This window comes from Lonchura striata, chromosome 1 (genome assembly GCF_046129695.1).
Source record: "Lonchura striata isolate bLonStr1 chromosome 1, bLonStr1.mat, whole genome shotgun sequence".
In the NCBI taxonomy this organism is placed as follows: domain Eukaryota; kingdom Metazoa; phylum Chordata; class Aves; order Passeriformes; family Estrildidae; genus Lonchura; species Lonchura striata.
The window spans coordinates 1,145,292-1,151,664 of NC_134603.1; positions in this window are offsets into that span (position 1 = coordinate 1,145,292).

Here is a 6,373-nt window from a genome sequence, read left to right on the forward strand (position 1 = left end):
GAAGTTCCCCAGCACCTGGAATTGGGGCAAATCCCGCGGAATTCGGGAAAATTCCCCAGATTTTGGGGAAATTCGGGGAGTTTGGGGCAAATTCTGGGGATTTTGGGGGAAATTTGGGGGGGTTTGGGTCAATCCCAGAGGGTTTTGGTAAAATTCGGAGGGTTTGGGTCAAATCTTGGGGGTTTTGGGTCAAACCAAGGTTTGGGGCCAAGTCAAGGAGGTTTTGGGTCAAACTGAGGTGGTTTTGGGTCAAACCAAGGTTTGGGGTTAAGCCATGGGGGTTTGGGTCAAATCTCAATGGTTTTGGGTCAAACCAAACCAGTTTTGGCTCACCCCACCCCTCATTGGGTCAAACCGAGGAGATTTTGGGTCAAACCAAGATTGTTTTGGGTCAAATCTGGATGGTTTTGGATCAATCCAAGGTTTTGGGTCAAACCAAGGAGATTTTGGGTCAAACCAAGGAGGTTTTGGGTCAAACCGAGGAGATTTTAGGTCAAACCCAGGCGGTCTTGGGTCAAACCAAGGTGTTTTTGGGTCAAACCGAGGCGGTTTTGGGTCAAACCGAGGAGGTTTTGGGTCAAACCGAGGAGGTTTTGGGTCAAACCGAGGAGGTTTTGGGTCAAACCGAGGCGGTTTTGGGTCAAACTGAGGCGGTTTTGGGTCAAACCTTGATGGTTTTGGGTCAAAGTGAGGCGGTTTTGGGTCAAACCGAGGAGTTTTTGGGTCAAACCAAGGCGGTTTTGGGTCAAACCGAGGAGGTTTTGGGTCAAACCAAGGAGGTTTTGGGTCAAACCAAGGAGATTTTGGGTCAAACCAAGGCGGTTTTGGGTCAAACCGAGGAGATTTTAGGTCAAACCCAGGTGGTCTTGGGTCAAACGGAGGAGGTTTTGGGTCAAACCGAGGAGGTTTTGGGTCAAACCGAGGAGGTTTTGGGTCAAACGGAGGAGATTTTGGGTCAAACCAAGGTTTTGGGTCAAACCAAGGTGGTTTTGGGTCAAACCGAGGAGATTTTGGGTCAAACCAAGGCGGTTTTGGGTCAAACCGAGGAGATTTTGGGTCAAACCCAGGCGGTTTTGGGTCAAACCCAGGCGGTTTTGGGTCAAACTGAGGAGATTTTGGGTCAAATCTCGATGGTTTTGGGTCAAACCCAGGCGGTTTTGGGTCAAACCCAGGCGGTTTTGGGTCAAACCAAGGTTTTGGGTCAAACTGAGGAGATTTTGGGTCAAACCAAGGAGGTTTTGGGTCAAACCAAGGAGGTTTTGGGTCAAACCGAGGAGGTTTTGGGTCAAACCCAGGAGATTTTGGGTCAAACCGAGGCGGTTTTCTCTCGCCCCACCCCTCCCTGCATCAACCCAACCCCTGAACCTCCCCCGCGTCGTTTTTCCGAACCGCGACCCCGCTGAGCGAACCCCCCCGGCCGGTGGCGTCCCCCCCGCCCCCCGCCGGGCCCGGGGCCGTTTTTCGGGACCCCCGACTCACGTGGACGAGGAAGAGCATCATCTGCGCCTCGGCCAGGCGCCGGCCGATGCACTGGCGCGCGCCGAAGCCGAAGGCCAAGGCCTTGAAGGCCGTGGCGTCCTTGGCCAGCCAGCGGCGCGGCGCGTAGCGCTCCGGCTGCGCGAACACCTCGGGGCAGCGGCCCATGGCGTACAGCGCCACCTGGCACAGCGTCTGCGGGGCCGCGGCGTCACCGCGGGCGCCGGGGGGCACCGGGGGGCACCGGGAGTCAATGGGAGTCACCAGGAGGGACCAGGAGGGACCGGGAGTCAATGGGAGTCACCGGGAGGGACCAGGGGGCACCGGGGGGCACCAGGAGTGACCAGGGGGCACCAGGGGCACCGGGGGGCGCCGGGGGGCGCCGGGGGCACCGGGAGTCAATGGGAGTCACCAGGAGGGACCAGGAGGGACCAGGAATGACCAGGAGTGAACAGGAGTCAATGGGACTCACCGGGAGTGACCAGGGGGCACCGGGGGGCACCGGGAGGGACCGGGAGGCACCGGGAGTGACCAGGGGGCACCGGGGGGCACTGGGAGTGACCGGGAGGGACTGGGAGTCAATGGGAGTCACCGGGAGGGACCAGGAGTGACCAGGAGGCACCGGGAGTGACCAGGGGGTGCCAGGGGGCACCGGGAGGGACCGGGAGGGACCAGGAGGGACCGGGAGGGACCGGGAGTCAATGGGAGTGACCAGGAGTGACCAGGGGGCACCGGGGGGCGCTGGGGGGCACCGGGGGGCACCGGGAGTGACCAGGAGTCAATGGGAGTCACCGGGAGTGACCGGGAGTGACCAGGGGGTGCCAGGGGGCACCGGGAGGGACCGGGAGGGACCAGGAGGGACCGGGAGTGACCAGGGGGTGCCAGGGGGCACCGGGAGGGACCGGGAGGGACCGGGAGTCAATGGGAGTGACCGGGAGTGACCAGGGGGCACCGGGGGGCGCTGGGGGGCACCGGGGGGCACCGGGAGTGACCAGGAGTCAATGGGAGTGACCGGGAGTGACCGGAAGTCACCGGGATGTCCGGCCCAGCGCTGACCCCACCAGGCCGAGCCAAGACTTTGGGTCAAGCCAAAACCCAGGCAAAGACTTTGGGGTCAAGCCAAGACCTCATTGGGCCAAGCCAAGAGTTGGGGCCGAGCCAAGGTTTTGGGTCAATCCAAGGTTTTGGGTCAGTCCAAGGTTTTGGGTCAATCCAAGATTTTGGGTCAATCCAAAACCTCATTGGGCCAAGCCAAGACTTTGGACCAAGTCAAGACCTCATTGAGCCAATCTAAGACTTTGGGTCAATCCAAGACCTCGTTGGGTCAATCCAAGAGTTCGGGTCAATCCAAGACTTTGGGTCAATCCAAGACTTTGGGTCAATCCAAGACTTTGGGCCAATCCAAGACTTTGGGTCAATCCAAGAGTTTGGGCCAATCCAAGACTTTGGGTCAATCCAAGAGTTTGGGTCAAGCCAACACTTTGAGTTCAGCCAAAATCTTGTTGGGCCAAGCCAAGACTTTGGGTCAAGCCAAGACCTTGGGTCAAGCCAAAACCCAAGTCATGACCTTTGGTCAAGGTTAGACTTTGGGTCAAGCCAAGAGTTTGGACCAAGCCAAGACTTTGGGTCACTCCAGGACCTCATTGGGTCAAGCCAAGACTTTGGACCAAGCCAAGACTTTTGGTCAAGCCAAGACCTCGTTGGGTCAACCAAGACCTCATTGGGTCAAGCCAAGACTTTGGACCAAGCCAAGACTTTTGGTCAAGCCAGAAGCTTTGGGTCAAGCCAAGACCCCGTTGGGTCAAGCCAAGACCTCGTTGGGTCAAGCCAAGACCCCGTTGGGTCAAGTCAAGACCTTGGGTCAATCCAAGATCTTGGACCAAGCGAAGATTTTGGGTCAATCCAAGACCTCATTGGGTCAATCCAAGACTTTTGGTCACCCCATGACCCCCCCGTGACCCCGTGACCCCCCCGTGACCCCCTGTGACCCCCCGTGACCCCCCGTGACCCCGCGCGGCGCTCACCCCCTTGGGCACGCGGTAGTTGTGGAGCACCACGTCGGTGGCCGGGTAGCGCTGCACCGTGATGCCCACCGGGTACAGCCTGGGGGGAATCGGACCAGTATAAACCAGTATGGACCAGTAAAAACCGGTATGGACCAGTATAAACCCGTACGGACCAGTATGGACCAGTGTGGACACCCAGTCCCTCCCAGTTCCCTCCCAGTCCCTCCCAGTTCCCCCCCAGTCCATCCCAGTCCATCCCAGTTCCCCATTCCCCCCAGTCCCCCAGTCCCCCAGTCCCCCAGTCCCCCAGTCCCCCAGTCCCCCAGTCCCCCAGTCCCCCAGTCCCCCCAGTCCCCCCAGTCCCCCAGTCCCCATTCCCAGTCCCCCCAGTCCCCCCAGTCCCCCAGTCCCCATTCCCAGTCCCCCCAGTCCCCCCAGTCCCCGTTCCCAGTCCCCCAGTCCCCCAGTCCCCCAGTCCCCAGTCCCCCAGTCCCCCAGTCCCCCAGTCCCCCCAGTCCCCCCAGTCCCCCAGTCCCCATTCCCAGTCCCCCCAGTCCCCCCAGTCCCCCAGTCCCCATTCCCAGTCCCCCCAGTCCCCCCAGTCCCCGTTCCCAGTCCCCCAGTCCCCCAGTCCCCCCAGTCCCCCCAGTCCCCCCAGTCCCCCCAGTCCCCCAGTCCCCAGTCCCCCAGTCCCCGTTCCCAGTCCCCCAGTCCCTTCCAGTCCCCCAGTCCCCGTTCCCAGTCCCCCAGTGTCCCCCAGTGCCCCAGTCCCCCCAGTCCCCCCAGTCCTCCCAGTCCCCCAGTCCCCCCCAGTCCCCCCAGTCCCCATTCCCAGTCCCCCATTCCCCCCAGTCCCTCCCAGTCCCCCCAGTCCCCCAGTCCCCATTCCCAGTCCCCCCAGTCCCCCCAGTCCCCCCGGTGTCCCCCATTCCCCCCATTCCCCCCAGTCCCCCCAGTCCCCCAGTCCTCATTCCCAGTCCCCCATTCCCCCCAGTCCCTCCCAGTCCCATCCCAGTTCCCCAGTCCCCGTTCCCAGTCCCCCGGTGTCCCTGGTGTCCCCAGTCCCTGGTGTCCCCGGTGTCCCCAGTCCCCGTTCCCAGTCCCACCAGTCCCCCCAGTCCCCCCAGTCCCCGTTCCCAGTCCCACCAGTCCCCCCAGTCCCCCCAGTCCCCATTCCCAGTCCCCCAGTCCCCCCAGTCCCCCCAGTCCCCGTTCCCAGTCCCCCCAGTCCCCCATTCCCCCCGGTGTCCCCGGTGTCCCCAGTCCCCGTTCCCAGTCCCACCAGTCCCTGTTCCCAGTCCCCGGTGTCCCCGGTGTCCCGCGCACCGGAGGGTCTCTTTGATGGCCGCCCGCAGCAGCGGCAGCGCCCCCAGCAGGTCGGGCAGGGGTCGCGCCCCGCCCGCGCCGCCCCCGGGGCCGCCCCCCGGCGCCGCCCCCGCCGCCCGCAGCTCGTCCCGCAGCTCCCGCTGCACGGCCGGGTTCCGGCCCAGCTCGAACAGCGTGAACAGCAGCGGGATCGCCGTCTGGGGGGGGACACACCTGAGAGACCCCCCGGGACACCCCGAAATACCCCCGGGACACCCCGAAACACCCCCGGGACCCCCCGGCTCCGAAATCCCCAAAAAAACATTCCCGGGACCCCCAGCTCGAACAGCGTGAACAGCAGCGGGATCGCCGTCTGGGGGGGGGACACACCTGAGGGACCCCCCGGGACACCCCAAAATACCCCCGGGACACCCCGAAATACCCCCGGGACCCCCCGGCTCCAAAATCCCCAAAAAAACACCCCCGGGACCCCCGGCTCGAACAGCGTGAACAGCAGCGGGATCGCCGTCTGGGGGGGGGACACACCTGAGAGACCCCCCGGGACACCCCGAAATACCCCCGGGACACCCCGAAACACCCCCGGCTCCAAAATCCCCAAAAAACATCCCTTAGACCCCCCCGGGACCCCCGAAAACATCCCCCGGGACCCCCAAAACATCCCCAGCGTGAACAGCAGCGGGATCGCCGTCTGGGGGGGGGATACACCTGAGAGACCCCCCGGGACACCCCAAAATACCCCCGGCTCCAAAATCCCCAAAAAACATCCCTTAGACACCCCCGGGACACCCCAAAATACCCCCGGCTCGAACAGCGTGAACAGCAGCGGGATCGCCGTCTGGGGGGGGGATACACCTGAGAGACCCCCGGGACCCCCGGAACACCCCCGGGACCCCCAAAACACCCCCGGGACCCCCGAAACACCCCCGGGACCCCCGGAACACCCCCGGGACCCCCAAAACACCCCCGGGACCCCCCGGCTCCGAAATCCCCAAAAAACATCCCTTAGACCCCCCCGGGACCCCCGGCTCGAACAGCGTGAACAGCAGCGGGATCGCCGTCTGGGGGGGGACAGTGAGAGACCCCCGGGACACCCCGAAATACCCCCGGGACCCCCGGAACACCCCCGGGACCCCCGGAACACCCCCGGGACCCCCCGGCTCCAAAATCCCCGATAAACCCCCCGGGACCCCCAAAACATCCCCAGCGTGAACAGCAGCGGGATCGCCGTCTGGGGGGCGGGGATACACCTGAGGGACCCCCGGGACACCCCGAAACACCCCCGGGACACCCCGAAACACCCTCGGCTCCAAAATCCCCGATAAACCCCCCGGGACCCCCCCAAAACATCCCCCGGGACCCCCAAAACATCCCCGGGACCCCCAAAACACCCCCCGGGACCCCCAAAACATCCCCGGGACCCCCAAAACATCCCCGGGACCCCCAAAACACCCCCGGCTCGAACAGCGTGAACAGCAGCGGGATCGCCGTCTGGGGGGGGACAGTGAGAGACCCCCGGGACCCCCGAAACACCCCCTGGACCCCAAAACACCCCCGAAACACCCCCG